The sequence below is a fragment of the Dipodomys merriami genome, unplaced genomic scaffold (genome assembly GCF_024711535.1).
Source record: "Dipodomys merriami isolate MVZ:Mamm:240054 unplaced genomic scaffold, mDipMer1.0.p SCAF_14, whole genome shotgun sequence".
NCBI classification, from domain to species: Eukaryota; Metazoa; Chordata; class Mammalia; order Rodentia; family Heteromyidae; genus Dipodomys; species Dipodomys merriami.
In genome coordinates, this window is record NW_027202715.1 from 6144743 (window position 1) to 6161453 (window position 16711).

A 16711-nucleotide genomic window follows, 5' to 3' on the forward strand; every position below is an offset into this window, starting at 1 on the left:
GGGTAAGAGTTGATATGAGAGAGGTGTGTTACTTCAGCAATGAGAGACACAGGCAGAAAAAGGTTCAAACCACTATAAACAGAACACCGTACAGAGCGCTGGCATTACACGCGCAAAGAGGCAGCTTTGGGTAGAGGAGGGGAGAGACAGAAGGGCCAGGGAGGACAGAACTGGTTATTACTCTGATGAGATGGTTTCCCCAGTTGTATTTTTATATGCATACATTCTTCCTTGTTTTTATATGGTGTCTTTTGCTTCAACAAATAACCTCATGAGAGTTGTTGTGGGTCTTTTTGTGAATATTTACAATCATTTTAAGGTGTTTTGCAAACTCAGGAAGAGTGAGGCGTCAGTTAGATTCACACCATGTTTATTACGGAAGCAGAGTTGAGGTTGGGCAGATAAGTAAGAGTCAGTCCTTGGCCAATACCCTTCACAGTGAGGTTACAGTGTTCATGAGGACTCTCAAGACGGAACATGGTGTTGAGGGAACGCAACAGTGGTGAAAGCTCAGGTCTCCTCCCCAGAGCCACCTATGACCCTAATTTTAACTCACTCCCAATGAAGCCATCTTGCCTTTGTCCCAATAGGCATGGCGGGTCAAACTGTGAGTTCACCCCATATAGGTCAAGCATTTAATGGAAGTTTAGATACAGGCTTCCAAAAATGTGTGAGCATGTGCACACACTTGTTGGTGTGTGCACGCATGTGAATGTGCATGTATGCTTCAACATGATCAGTGAAGTTCTTGAAGGCATAAAAGGACCACTGATTCTGCACCGGCCCATCAAGCTCCCCTCTAATAGCAGGGCTACATTAGCCATGTGAAGAATGGTTTCCTCTAAGTAGCCTGCTTCACACATTTTTTCCCCCATCCCTTCTGCCTTTGTACTGGACACAACTCAAAGAGCCATGTGTTTTAATCCTAGTTCGCAGTTCCTCCTGACTGTCTCTGGTTGTAAATGATGGGAAAGACAGCCTCGAGTTTATACGCAACTTTTCACATGCTCTCTTGGAACCCAGGGTTCTCATTCTCCATGTGTTCAATTCTCACAGCCTTGATGGTAAACGTGAAGGAGCAGGGCACTACCTTCACCATTCACACCTCAAGTTAAACCCTCAAGTGCAACCCTTTACCATTCACACCTCAAGTGAAAACACTGCCCAGGGTCCACCTGGGCAGGTAGATATGGCATGTGCAAGTGGACTAGATGCACAGGATTCCTCCTAACACCATTTCCCTCATCCCTCCCCATGCCACTGTTTCCACTTGATCACAATCCACTTGATCCACTTGATCACCCCTTTCACATATTAAGGGGTTTGCCAAGTGCCAGTAGCTCATACCTTTAATCCTAGCTACACAGGGGGTTAAGATCTGAGGGGGATGGTTCAAAGCCAGCCTGGGCAGAAAAGTCTGAGAGACTCTTATCCCCAATTAATCAGCAAAAAGCCAGAAGTTGAGGTGTGGCTCAGGTGTTAAGAGTACCAACCTGGAGTGAAAAGGCCAAGGGAGAACATGAGACCCTGAGTTCAAGGCCTTGGACCATCACAAAAAATAAAATTAAATTAAAAATTAAAATAAACTTTAAAAACTTATGGGCTTAAGTTGAATAACCTACTTTTACTCAGATTATAGTTTTTTTGGCTTTGGTTTCATTTGCTTTGTTATTTTGGTGTCAGTATTAGGGCTTGAACTCTTCCTGAGTCCTGTCCCTTAACTTGTTTTATTCAAGGCTGGTGCTCTACCACTTGAGTCACAGCTCCATTTCCAGCATTTTGGTGGTTAATTGGAGATAAGAGTCTCATCAACTTTCCTGCTTGAGCTGGCTTCTAACTGTGATTCTCAGATCTCAGTCTCCTAAGTATCTAGGATTACAGGTAAGACCCACTGGCGCCCAGCTGGATTATAGTTTTGAAAACTAAGATAAAGTCAATACTACTATGCATTTGACAAATATCTCCAGGGTTCTTTTTCAGTGGTAAGCACTACAGTAGTTTAAGGAACAGAAAAACAGCTCCTGCTAGTGATCAGCTTTCATTTAGCAGATTTTAATTTCTGGCATGTACATGCACGAGTGGTTTGCTTCAGAATTCTACTGGCTAGTTATGAAATCACTTCTCTCTCTGCACTTCAATCTTCTCACCCACAAATATGAATACCTACCTTGGCAAGTTGTTCAGTGAAATCAAGGAGTTAGTAAATGTTAACTGTTTTGTTAGTGGGCAGCACATGGTGGATGCAATGTCAGAATTGGCTATCCTAATCATGATCATAAATATTTAAATTTAGGCTTAACAAAACCCAACGGGCTCTGGAATCAGAAGTTAGCCTCTGTGTATGTCTGAGATAGGCCTTGGGGATGAGTGGACACCAATTGGGGAGAGATGCTAAGATCAGGTGCTGAAGTAGGTACAGTGTGTCAGAAATAGTCACAGGATGATCAGTGCAGGACTGGATGAGGCCAGTCAGGAAATGGTGAAGCTTGCGGGTGCCCCATGTGGATAGCCTGATGAGTTTGACCTTATTGGCAGAAGTTTAACTGCAAAGAAATGATGCCACTGTTTCACAGCAAGTCAACTCTGGAAAACAAACTGGAAGTAGGAGAATGGAAACCAGGAGGTCACTTTGTCAAATTGAATTCCAAAGGAAACATGTCACCTCTGAGAATTCTAAGGTCAGAATTGTTACTGCAGTGTAATTAAAGTACCTTAACATCCAACAGTATTCCCTTTTAATACTACTGTTAAGAGCCTACTTTTTCTACTTGGAAAGCAGTCCTGAAATAATAGCAAGAATCTACACAAAGCAGACATAAACCTGTGCTTGCTAGATCCATGGACAAGCTGCCTGGGGGTCATATTTCTGGCTGATGGAACAGTCCTAGCTGACTCTTGGCCTTCACAGCTCATTTCCTGAAGAACACAGTGATAACCACCAAGCTATGAAGCTCCACCACCTTCTAAATGCTCACCTCACCCTGGGCACAGTTAGTTTCTGTGAAGAGAGCATAGCAGGATAATTTTCCTGTTCAGAGTCCTGTGCTTCAAAGGTTCAGATATCTCAGTTTCCAGAAGGCTGCCTGAGATAACAGTCAGCATCTTCAGAGTTGGTGTAATGGCCAGAGCCAGGAAAGAAGAATTGCAAGTTAAAAATATTAGACTACATGTCTCTTAGAGTTACATTCAACGTGTGTGTCTAGGCCTTTTTTGTTGTTGTCGGAGTCAGGAAAATAAGGGGGAAGATGCCATTTTCTGACAACATGTTTTCTCCTTAAAAAAGGGACCAAATGTGTTTGATTGATGTCCACTTAAACTCCACTTTCAAGTGTAGACGTGACAGGAATCATACCTCCTCAACTCATGAAGCAGAGACAGTGGAGTCTTGTCTCCATATCGCTGTGGCCACATGATCACACTTGTTCAGGTAGGTTTCCCTTTGTTCCAAATCTGTTCTAGTAGGGAGTTTCCATGAAGCCAGGAAGAGTGGACACTGCTGACTTGGGGAATGAGAACCCTCTTCACACAACTTTACAGAGAAGAAATCTACATGATTTCCTGAGCTCACCCTAGGATCACAGACACACCCCCTATGACCATCCCCACCTCACTGCTTAGCAGGTGCTCCGGGAGATGCTCAGGGCAGGGATTGCTCAGCAGGAAGGGATGGTCCCTAGAGCATCATTTTATAGAGGACAGTGTAGCCAGTCTTAAGGAAGGCTGGAAAGAAAAGATATCACTCATGTGTCTGTCACTACAACAGGTACTTAGAAACTGTGTTTTATTCAAAAGTACTGACTTCCTCACGTGGGCCCAATGTTAACCAAAGCAGGATAAAAAAAAAGTTGGCATCGTGGCCTCCATTTTTCACATTCCCAATGCTCTGAGCCATTCTCTTCCACAGTCACCTTGTATTCCTTGAACAGAGAGTCTGATCAATAATGTCTTAATGACCAGGAAGCAAAGCTACTCCCACGTGAGAAGGACCAATCACCCCACAGATGAGGGCAATTATCTCTGATGATGAGGCTGCACCCTGCAGCAGGAGCAATTATCTCAAGAGGACCAGACTGTTCCCCTCAAACAACAAGGACTTCTGGCTATTTTCCAGAACTAAAACTCAAATAATAAGCAAATGGACTGCACTTTACTTGGAACAGCTTAATTATGCACACGTATCTTGCCGACTCCAAGTCTTCCTCTATTTAAATCTCAAGCCGGCACCCCAAATATGGCCTGAAATGCTTACTGTCTAGGCACTAATAATCCTTTCCCCCTTCATCTGTCCCTCTCATTGTAGTGTTGGGATGAATGGCTAGACCTCCCAAGTTGGAAACACTTAACTTAGGCCTCTGGCTTAGAATCTTAGTAACTTCACCACTGAAAAGCAGAGAAAGGGTGAGTCTGAGCCTGGGAAGAATGTTAATCCTTGCCAGCTTCACCTCCTTTCTCTCCCAAATGGGTAAAATGATAACAATGCAACCCAACCCACCTTCCTGCTGACTGTGGCACACAAACATACAACACCACCAAGCAAGCAACCATATGAAATGACATCAGAGTCACCTTCCCCAGGCTACTCTCCTGAGTCTTAGGGAGGAAGCCTTCCTGTGCACAGGGCTCCTTATCATTCTCTACAACTCCCTCAATAGCAACAGGTCCTCCCCACCTTCTCCAGAAGCCCTGCTGAGGACCTGCAAGGGACCCCTGCTCCTCTATGCAGATGGATCTGTGAGGGATTTTAGATGAGCACACCAAAGCCAGAATAACTGCAGGGCATAGCAGGTCTATACTGGATTAACTCATTCAATGATTCTTTTATTAGATGGGATTGGGGGGGGGAGCGTTAAACAAAATGAGTAATTAAAAAAAAACACAATCTTGAATTTATAATTAGCTGGGCAGCATTTTAAAAAGATTTTAACATCGCATTTTAAACTGCAATCTGTCATTTTGAAATTAGTACCATTTTAAAATTCATCAATATGACTCTATATGTCCTTTTTTAAAAAAATGGTTGCTTTCTTTTAAAAAAGATTTTGGAGTCTTGTACCTGTGGCTCATGCCTGGCTACTCATGCCTGGCTGAGATTGTTGGGATCATGGTCCAAGGCTAACCTGGAAAGAAAGAAGTTCCAGAGATAACTTCTCAAGATAGCTCACCCCTGTCCTAGCTATTCAGGAGATTGAGAGCTAAGGATCACAATTTTAAGCCAGCCTGAACATGAAAGTCTGTAAGAGTCTTATTTCTAACTAACCAACAAAAAAAAAAAAACTGGATTGGAGTCGTGGCTTGCATGGTAGAGCCCCAGCTTTAAGCAAATAAAGCTAGGAAAGAGAACGCAGGCTCCAAGTTCAAACCCTACTATCGCCAAAGTAAGTAAAATAAACATCATTTTCTCATGAGTTACTTTGTGATGTTGGAAGAGTCCTATATACCGATTGAGGAAGATAAAACAAAAAGCTCCAAGGAATGAAATGCCATGGAACCATATAGCCAAAGGGAGAATATGGCTGGAAAACCAGCAACACAAAAAAGCGATCTGTTTCTGAGGTAACAACCAGGGCCTGCATCAGTTGCCTGCTGGGGGCGCTGTTCCCTGACTATGTGACATACATTTTTGTCACTGGGGAAACAGGATGGGGTCACCCAGGAAAACTGTACTGTTTTAACATCTTCTTGTGAATTGCAAAGCTTAAACTATTGCAAAGTATCATTTTTTTAATCAATTTTTCACCTGCTTGGTTTCACAGGAGCCAGGGGTCAGGGAAGCAGTTTATTTGTGATGATGTGAACTTCAAACAAATCTGCAAACTGATTTCTTTAAAAAGAAGTTATATGTGGGGTACTGGATTTAATTCTAAAAGATACAAGGAGACACACAGAATCATAGAGATGAAAATTAACTCTCTTCTTTCTTTTCTCAAAGGGGAACTCACGGAAGCAAAAGGCATCGTTTATCCACTACAAGAACCCTCAGACAAGGCAGAATCAGCAGCCCATAAATAGAAGCCATTAATGTGAAGTGATAAAGAAATTCCTACAAATGAATGAACCCACAGCAATCTCAGGTAAGCAGATTCCCGGTAACAGCCTGTGCTTGAATAAACCTATGGAGGTTTTAAGGGCTCCTACTTTAAATCAAACTGGGCTGGAACAAAGCTCAGTGGCCACCCTATAGGAAGCCAATAACCAATACCTACTTAATTCAAGTTCAAGGTGAGACTAAGACCTACTAGGTACCAGGAACTGAAAAGTCTTCCAGAATGAATAGGTATTCTTTCATACAGTTAGATGTTCTAATCATAAAACTGCAGCAAGTTCCAAAGGTAGGAGAATATAGGTATCAATACAGCACTTCCCCTTTCCCCCAAATCACCCATGGGTGTCATCTACCTCATCCATTGAAGTAATTATTTGTTTCTAATCAATTCTGTTTGAAGTAACAAGAAGGCCAAAAATCAACTTTAAAACTTAATCCTGCCCATTGCAACAATGAGACGTACAAGTCCTTATGTCAAAAACGAACTTTACAACTTTGGTGGGGGGGGGAGGAGGGTTGGGTGGGGGGTCAGGGGGAGGATGGGATAGGAAGGAGAAACAAAGGAGGAGGCTACAATGTTTGATAAGAAATGTACTCATTATCTTGCCCATGTAATTGTAATCCCTCTGTACAGTATTTTCACAATTAAAAAAATAAATAAATAAAGACTTAATCCTGAGAATACCAAAGACTTTACAAGCTTCTTTGAGAGGGATGAAGGGAAAAGGGAGAAATGTGCAATGAACAAAAATCTCCTGGAAGTGAAATCTCGGTAACTGAGAACACAGGAAGAGAGACTCAACCTTTCCTGAAACACAAGATATAACCTGCCTGCTGTCACCTGAAGGTGGCTTGGATCCATGGAGCAGAGTCCAGAACGCCCTCCTTTCACCCTTTAAAGCATAAACGAGAAGAACAATTTGATCTGGGGACAAATGAGGTATTCAAAGCATTCACCAGAGCTAGGAAACTCCTACTGAAAGAGGAGAAAGAGCAACTCTGATTCCAATACTTTTGTGTGTGCTTTTCCTAACCAAGACAGAACACTCCCAGGAAGATCTGTCTACTGCAAGAGTAAACATGTAATTAAGAGTGAATGACTGATGGCACCCATCCCTCTGTTTCAAACCCATATTAGTCCCTTGAAAACTCTTCTCAGAAGCTTTTGAACACTCATTTCAGTGGCTACTGAAGTCTTCCAGGAAGACTTCTCTGATCTTTCCCTCACCCAGGGAAAACTGAGCTCTTTCCTGGGCTTGCCCTTGGCATCATGGATATTTCTATTCTAGCATTCACCACTCAGGGAGAGGTAATTTTCTTTTGCTAGACAGGGTATTGCATATTTGATGATATTTGTAGTATATCTAGATTGTGTGTGTGTGTGTGTGTGTGTGTGTGTGTGCGCGCGCGCGCACACGTGCGCATGTGCGCACCCGTACTGAGGCTTACACTCAGGGCCAAGGTGTTGGCTCTGAGCTCTTTTGGTCAAGGTTGGCACTCTACCACTTGAGGCACAACTCCATTTCTGGCTTTTTGCTGGTCAATTTGAGATGAGTCTCACTGACTTTCCTTCTGGGCTGGCAAGATTTTTTTTAATTAAAGTAGAAAAAGAAAGTATGATAAAAAAAAAAGGAGGGGGACCAGTGGGAGAGACTAGGAGGAACAAACAGTAATGGAGAATGAGTAGTATCAAAGTACATTGCGTGCAATTATGAAAGTATCATGTTGAAAATCAATAAACACATACAAAAAGACAAAAACAATCATATCAAATGCTAAATGCTTTCCCTCAGTTTAAAAGTGATCTATTAACACTAAGAAAATTAAATTAGTACAGGAGTATCACTGTCTGACACTGAAAATAAAAGATTTCAATCTCATTATGTCCTAACAATGTTCACTCGATAAGGAGTTCTTGAAAAGTATCAAGATGACATGAAACTCATTGTTTTTCAAATCAATAGGGATGTTTTAAGAATCCATTGCATGGAGTTGTGAAGTTTAAATGAGTTGAGCTATGACAAGTTCGTAGAGAGACTGGCACTGAGAAGGGGATTGTATGATCATTGTTTAATATAAAGCTCCCATCTACTTCTGGAAAGGCCTGGCTACAAAGTAGACCTCTCTGCATTATTTTTTTTATTCTAGTCCTGGGGCTTGAACTTAGGGTGCTGTCCATGAGCTTTTGTGCTCAAAGCTAATATTCTACCTCTTGAGCCACAGCTCCACTTTCCTATTTTTGTTGGTTAATTGGAGATAAGAGTCTCATAGACTTTCCAGCCTGGGCTGGCTTTGAACCATGATCCTCAGTCCTCAGCCTCCTGAGGAACTAGATAATATGCTAGGATAACAGATGACTTGCTTTACTTGGTAAGGTAACAGTCTGCAATACCTGTCCCCAGAAAGATGCTCAACACTGAATTTTTGCCACACTGTGAACCACACACTTCTAATCTTACTTGAAAGCAAAACAAAATATCTGCTGGTTGCTTAATTTTCTAGGTTAGGTGAAGAAGAAATTGACAGCCTGTTCAGTGTTATTACAAATCTTTGCTTATTATGTAGATTTAAAAGAGGAGCATCATTACATAAATTTTAGTTTCAGACTTAAAAGTACATTTACAATGGGGGAGGCTGGCCTGAAGTCTATGGATATTGGAATAGACCAGAATGGATAATCTAATGGTTAAGAATCTGGCTTCAGCAAGGGCTCAAGTCCTAGCTTCAATCACTGACCACGTGCCCTCAGCAACTTCTTTAATTCTTCTGAAGAATCCTCAAATGAAGAAAACTAAATGGGATGGTGTTTGCAAGGGACTTACTATGGCAAGGTAAGTTACCCTATTATTAGGGTAAGTTAAGTAAACATAAAAGCTACTTGTAGAGTTAGAGAGCAGATTAAAAGTGAGGTGGGCGGGGCTGGGAAGGTGGCTCAGTGGTAGAGTGCTTGCCTTGCATGCATGAAGCCCTGGGTTCAATTCCCCAGCATCACACAAACAGAAAAAGCAGGAAGTGGTGCTGTGGCTAAAGTGATAGAGCTGAAGAGCTGAGGGACAGAGCCTAGGCCCAGAGTTCAAGCCCCACAACCAACCAAAAAAAAAAGTGAGGTGGGTACCAGGTGCCAATGGCTCACACCTGTAATCCTAGCTACTCAGGAGGCTGAGATCTAAGGATCATAGTTCAAATTCAAAGCCAGTCCAGGCAGGAAAGTCTGTGAGACTCTTATCTCCAATTAACCACCAAAAAACCAGAAGTGGAGCTCTGGATCGCACAGTAGAGCACTAGCCATGAGCATAATAGCTCAGGGACAATGCCCAGACCCTGAGTTCAAGTGCTAGGACTGGCACATACGCAAAAACAATGTGGTTCCCCAGTGGGAGCTTGCCACACCAGTGTAGAGTACCTCTTAGTCCCAGTTTACCAGGATTACATAGCTTGAGATTCTAACATCAGATGATAAAACCTTGCTGCCCCTAGCCATGACCATGTGGCGATTCTCATCTCTCTTCCTCCTACAGTGATCTAAGGCATTCTGGCACACGCTCCTTGAGCCTAAGATAGGCAGCACCACAGGAACACCATAACACTAAATGAGGGAAAGGTTTCTATAACATGCAGATGCTGCTGGGTGCTGGTGGTTCATGCTGGTAATCCTAGCTATTCAGGAGGCTAAGATCTGAGAATTGTAGTTGAAAGCTAACCAGGGCACAGAAGAGTCCATGAGACTCTTATCTCCAATTAGCCACCACTAGAAGTAGAGCCTGTAGCACCTTACTGCATGCCTTGAGTGTAAAAGTCAAGCAAGAGTGAGAGGTCCTGAGTTCAAGCCCCAGTACCTACCTACCCACACTCATTACCCACTCCCCCCCCCACACACTAAATAAATAAGCAGACAGACAGAGGTACAGGTGCCTTATGCCTCAGTGTCTGGCACTTTAACCCTCTCACTGATGCTTCCTTTGAGAAACACAAACCAGGAATGCCTAGCTCTGAGCTGAGCATCTGGAATGACATCGTATCTGCGTAACAGTTTCCCTTGCTGTATGTCACTGCCTTGCTGCTTTGCTCTCCATTAAGGAAGTGTTTTTGGCTGCTTTATGTCAGGATGTCTCCCACAATGCACCTTCCTGACACATGACAGGCAAAGTGGAGACTGTCTGCCAGGCTGACACCACAAGCCTGCTGTAAAGCATCAGCCTCCCCTTACATCTTGGTGCAATGTTTTGGAGCTGAGGAAAGATATTTGTGCTGCATGGTTCCATCCTGCTTCCCCTCTCTTAGGCCCAGTTTCCTAAGGTTTGCTTGCTCAAATTTCTACCACCACTGTACTGTCTTGTACTGGGTTCTACCTGGCCTGGCTGTGGGTTGAATTCCCCAGGTATCAATCTGTATGTAGGAAGAAAAGGCCTATTGTAGAAGAACAAAGCCACCTTCCTAGATCTCTGCAGAAAACACAGGACAGACAGAAATACCCAGAGTCCATGGCCGAATTCAGGAGTTTCCATGGACAGATGGACAGTAGAAGAGAATGGATTCAAAAGTTGTTTTTGTTTTTTTTTTAAATCTTAGATGTTAAGAACACATTTCCTCCTCACTGTGTTTCTGAAGCTTTGCCACTGGTTAATTTTTCATGTGTAGGCAAGAGCTACGGAAGTGTGCTGAGCCCCCAACATGACCCTCAATAGCACCGAGGCTTATTTATATAGCAGTGTGAAACCATTATGTGTACTTTTGGAGTAATCTTCACCCTGACAACCCCTCTGAGATCCCAGGGCAGGTGCTGAGCAACCCAGGTGCTTGGTGGTTATCAGTACTCAGCCAAGCCCCGTGCATAATTTTCCCTAAGTATATATGCACTGAAGCAGCACTACCAATTAGATCTCGTTGGAGGCGTGTGGAGGTTGTGGGTGAACCAACTCCCCAGATGTGTGCCTGCTCCTACCTCCACAGAGGGCTTGTTCCCCTCCCCTACTGCAGCTCAGGGCACAGAAGCAGCTGAGATCAAGTCCGTGTTAAATGCAGCTGTCTCTGTTCTCTATTATTTACTTGTTTTTATTAATGTGAATTAATCTCACATATCCATAAAGTGCCATGTGATAGTTTAACATATGTGTGGAGTTGTACAGATCAAAGCAGGTAATTAGAACTTCTCTCTCCCTGTCATATCTTTATGTCGGCTGCCTTCATGCTCCTCTCCTTTGGATCTGTATAAGCTATATAATAGGATACTGTCAACTACAGTCACCAAACTATGCTAAGGAACACCGTAATTTAGTTCTCTCATTTGGCTGTGTTTTGGTACTTGCTAGCCAACAAACCTTTATTCACCCTTACTCTTTCTACCCTGCCTAGTCCTGAGTCATCAGTATTCTATATTCACATCAATGTTTTTAGCTCCCCCATATGACACAAAATATGTGGTACCTGTCTTTCTATACCTAAATATCTCACTTAACGTGATATATCCTCCAATTCCATCCACGATGCTGCAGATGATAAGCTTTCACTCTTTATGGCCAAATAATATTCCATTGTGCAGGGACACCACTGTTCTCCATGCTAGCTCTGAGAGCTCAGCCAAAAAAGGCTTATTCTTCAGAAAAGACTGCTCTTCTGGAATATCTCCATAAGAAACACAAAGAAGAGGTATCCATCTATGATCAAGCCCCAAGTCTTAAGGTTTGTATAGGCTCACTAGTTCAAACCACTTATCCAAGATAGTACAGAAGACAAACAGTGCAGAATGACATTGATTCTTCCACTAAATACCAAGTTCCTCACCTAATCATTTTTGGTCTGAAAAATACCTGCAAAGAATTTTGATAGGCTACCAGCTCAGAGGTTCTGGTCTCTAATAGCAACAGTAAGAAGGGATTTGGGAAATGAAATCAAGGGCAAAGGAGAGAAAAACAAAATCAGATATATCACAAGGAGTTAGGTAAGGACTAAGCATCACACTGAATTTTAACTACCTTAACAATGATTCTGTGCTCATCACAATAGACTATAATTTATTCTATTCTATCTAGTTTCTTTCATTGGTTCATGCCATCCTGGTACTTGAACTCAGGACCAGGATGCTGTCTTTGAGTTTTTGTTGCTCAAGGGTAGTCTTCTACCTCTTGAGCCACAGCTCCACTTCCAGTTCTTTGATTGTTAAGTGGAGATAAGATTCTCAAGGACTTTTCTGCCCGGGGCTGGCTCTAAACAGGATCCTCAGATCTTAGCCTCCTAAGTAGCTAGATGAGACACTGATGCCTGGCTGGAAAACAATTTTATTTACAAGTGACACTTGTTATATTCTCTCTCTTTTTCTTCATTATCTCCTCCTCTGCTTCTCCCTCCCTGCCCCTCATTCTAACTGCATTCTCGTTTTCTCTCCTCCTTTCTTGGTGAGCTCTACAGTCAGAAAAATAAGTCACACAAAGGGAATTCAGCATTTTCTGTGCTGGTGTTCCTAGTTCTTACTACCCCTCAATTTTAGAAGGGAAAAACAAAACTTCCCTATAAGATGATGCATGTCCTGGGATTAGCATTAAGGGTCTGCCCACATCGCTGGTTCTTTCTGCCCTAACACTTGCTGACTGGTTTCCTAAACTTTCTTCCTTCCCTCGCCTTCTATTCTTGTTTTCGGGCAACTGCTGACATGCAAACAGTTCTGGATTTTCTTTTTAAGTAATTTGTAGTTGACTATCGTTTATTTGTGCAGTTGGTATAATTAAATCTAATTACATAATTGGTGAAAGACTGAGTAATCACATAATTAGAATGTGCAATAATAACTGTTCAAATCCCATTGTTATGATGTATAATGATACAGTTATGATATGGAACAATATAGAAATGTATACAGGGTACCCGGCGAAGGGTGCAAGCCCTTGTCCTGTCTGAGACATGGCTCAGCAAAGGCTGAAGACTTGGTCAGCAACTGTCATCATCTACACTTGGACTTTCTAGACTTGTCTGTCTTGATCATCTTTTTTTGTTTTCTTTGTTCCAGTCCTAGAGCTTGAACTCAGGGCCTGGGTATTATCCCTGAGTTGTTTTTTTTTTTTTCCTCAAAGCTAGCCCTCTAACACTTGAGCTCAAGTGTTAATTAGAGATAAGAATCTCACAGACTTTCCCGACTGGCTAGCTTTAAACCATAATCTTCAGATCTCAGCCTTCTGAGTAGCTAGGATTGTAGGCCTGAGTCACCAACTCTCAGCTTGTCTCCAAAATCTCACCATGATATTTATGTTTTAGACGAATCACCAGAAGGCACTTGTGGGGACAGAAGATCTCAGTTCTCTAAGAACTGAATCATCAAAGAGCCGTCCTTAAACATGAATCCGGGGCTGTTGAGGATGAACTGAAGATTCTGAAATCACCATTCCTATGTGTTTATTTTAAATTTGAGAATGTGGTCGGTGCACAGGAAATGAGGTAGTAAAACACCTTGGGATCATCCACACCCTTACAAATGGGCTTGAGAAGGATAACTGGGCTCATAGTTCCAGGCTCTGTTTTCCAGGGCCACCCCAATGCCTGTCACCTTCTTATTCATGGAGACACACAGACCATCGGAAACGCTGGCCTCTCAAATCTATGCACTTCTGTCCTGTAGCTTTACTTACTCCTCACCTCCATGACCTTTCCTGCCCCATCACACTCCACTGATAGCTGCAGCCCTCAAATTCACTACAAGTTCTATAAGAAATCATGTGATATGGTGGATGCAACTCCATGGAGACAGAGAACAGAATAATGGCTACTGGGTCCTGGGAAGATTCAGGGATGGAGTAGGACAAGTGTTCATGTTTTCCTCTGATGAATTTTTTGACAAGGTCCTGAATTAGATGGTGGTGATAGTCGCATAGCTCTGAATATACTAAAAAGACACTGTCCCATTTAAGTGTGTGAATGCTATTTTTTTATATATACTATAATAAAAGAGGGAAGGAAAAGGGAAGAGAGGAAGATGAGGAGCAGGGGGACATGCAGGGGAGGAGGAATTGAAGAGGAGTCACTGAAACTGCCAGCTCAGTAGACTACAGTAGATGAGCCAACAGTAGATGAGCCTGTCCAGAAAGACAGAGGAAAGGAGAAGACTGGGTAAGTAGGAGATGAAGATTAAAATCTCCGGATCAAACACCCATCCGGGCAATCTTCTGGAAATAGCTGGGTGAAAGGAGACATTTCCCACTTGGAAGGTCTGTGAGAAGTCCCGGGGGCTTGCCAAAACTACTACCAGTCCTCCTGATGGCCACGTCACAGGAGATGGCTTAGGTCAAGATTTCAGAGACACATAAAATATCACACACATGTAACATGTAACTCTATTCTCGTTAACAGTATAAATAGCACTCAACTATAAGCTACCATTAATAAAAAGATGGAGCATTATTTTAATGTAAAACCTAGACAGAAGAAAATTTAAAATATAGCTGCTAGAAGCCTGAGATTGGTTGATTGACAGAGTATCTATCATATATCTCTGGAGTAACTAGGACTACGGGTATGTTCTAGTGCACCTGGGTTTTTTAAAAATTTGTTTGCTTTCTTTTTCATGTTTTACTTTTTATGGAAGTATTTTTGGCTACATTTGTATTTTCTACCTTTAGTATAGGGGGTTTCTCTTTCCAAGAGTTGCAAAATGAAAACCTGAAAGAACCAAAGAATAGCCCAGATGGAAAGAAATAGAAAAGAAAAAACAGAATGAGAAGAAAAGTGATGTGGCATGCTGGCATACCTCACTTTATGCTGGAGATGTTTTGCTGGAAATTATGTGCAGCTCCAATGGACTTATACAGTAGCCTCTATCCTAAATTCAACAAGAAGTTCCATTGCTGAAAGCAGTTGGTTTCTAGTCTCTGGTTTGAACTTTGGTCATTCTTGTTCTCTTCTCATGTGGTGGCCATCTATGTATACCATACTCATCCCCAGACTACCTTGTACTCTTTTTTTGGAAGAAAGTTGTTATGGGGTTGGAGCTCAGAACCTTGCACTTGCTAGGCAGGTGCTCTATCCCTCAAGTCACAGCCCCATCCCCCACTTGGGACTCAATATATAAGAATGTCATGGTACCAAAATATATTATAAAGGCTTAATAATTTTTGCCCATCTACCCTACTCCTTATAGACATTCCCACAATGCTTTAAATACACATCACAGCATAACAAGAGTGTTGAGGGGCTGCTCTCTGGAAGAGAATGAGAAAGTGTGAGTCCAGGTAATGGAATTCCAAAGCCATCTTTGGAGGGCATTAGGAGAGGAGAGAAGGAGAGACTTAGATGTAGAAAAAAAATGTGTCCTTTTGAGCTCCAGGCCTTAGGCTTGCTCAGTTGGCACTCTATCACTTGAACCATGCCTCCAGCCTATCTTTTTGCTGATTATTTTGGAGATAGACTTTGGAGAGCTTTTCTGCCTAGGCTAGCCTCTGGATCTCAGCCTCTGGAGTAACTAGGACTATAGGCATGAGACATCAGCACCAAGCATCCTGTATGCATTTTTACTTTGGCCACACAAAGGTCTTTCAGAGCTAAGCCCCTCCATAAGGGGCTACTACTTCTGTGGAGGGGAGGTTTCACTGTATCTGCTTCCACCAGGAACCCAGAGATGCCACAGGCAGAAGGCTCCCTTCTGTAACACTTACACGTCTATAACACTAATGACTTACCCTTTAAGAAAAAAAGGACTTTCTATGGTTAAGCCTCTCCCAAATTCTTTCAGATTCTCTGTTCTTGAAGCACCATTCTGATTGTCTCCATCCAGGGACAATCACTATTTCAGGACTTGTGGTCTGAAAAGCATATGGGTTTTGTTCTTTCTGTTTCCCATCAGCAAACTATAGTCTAGCTGTCATTCTTCTGAGGAGAAACCTAACACATTGGCTTTTAAGCACTACTGCCAGAAAGTTGACAATAGAAACTTCCCAGACAAAGGACTGAGGCTATTCTGGTTCACAGTGCTCAAACCAGAGGGACTGGAAAGAGGTACAAATTCCCTTCCCGTGCCATCCTGGCTGTCTTTAGCTCCTACAGTTGTGCTGGCTGTGTGGCCTGGTCTCCACCCTGGCAGCTTTACTCTGTTGAAAGTGTTTGAGACCATGGGTCAAGGAAGATGAGTATTTTAAGGGTTCTCACTCACTCTAAGGTTTGTGCAACTCCCTGATCTCTTTATCCACGTGGGAACTGTCAAGGTGGCCCCTGGTCTGTTTCTTGTCAGTAGATTCATGACTCATTGCCAAGTCCAGACGGGTCCCTCATGCTCTGCCAGGGTGCTCTGAGCATTGTGTATACACTCAGCTAACAGACTCACCGTGGCCTGTTATCCCCAGCTGCATTCTACAAGTAGAGAATCTGAAAACTGTAGCGTATAAATGATGTTATTAACAACAATAACAATGGATTTTATTTAATTCAAACCAGGTTCCCTTCTAACCTTCTAATCCTATGTCAGACACTGTTCTGAACCCAATTAATCCTCAGGACAATTTCATTTGTTATAATTTCTTGTATGCATATTAGCTTCGTATTATAGATGAGGAATTGGAGGCACAGAGAGAAGGTTACATAACGTGCCCAAGTTCTCTTGGCTGGTAAGTGATGTGGTGGAATTTGGACTCGGGCAATTTGTGCTTTGATTATAGACTGACTTACTCATCATCATGTCCGGGTTATGGCTAA

At 42.6% G+C, this 16711-nt stretch overlaps 1 protein-coding gene across 31 annotated transcripts in view; it reads right to left on the reverse strand.

Annotated features, from left to right (window-relative positions):
• The window catches only part of Kcnma1 (potassium calcium-activated channel subfamily M alpha 1), a 701247-nt gene that overhangs the window by 301626 nt on the left and 382910 nt on the right, over window positions 1-16711 (reverse strand). The gene's annotated exons all lie outside the window — the stretch shown is intronic.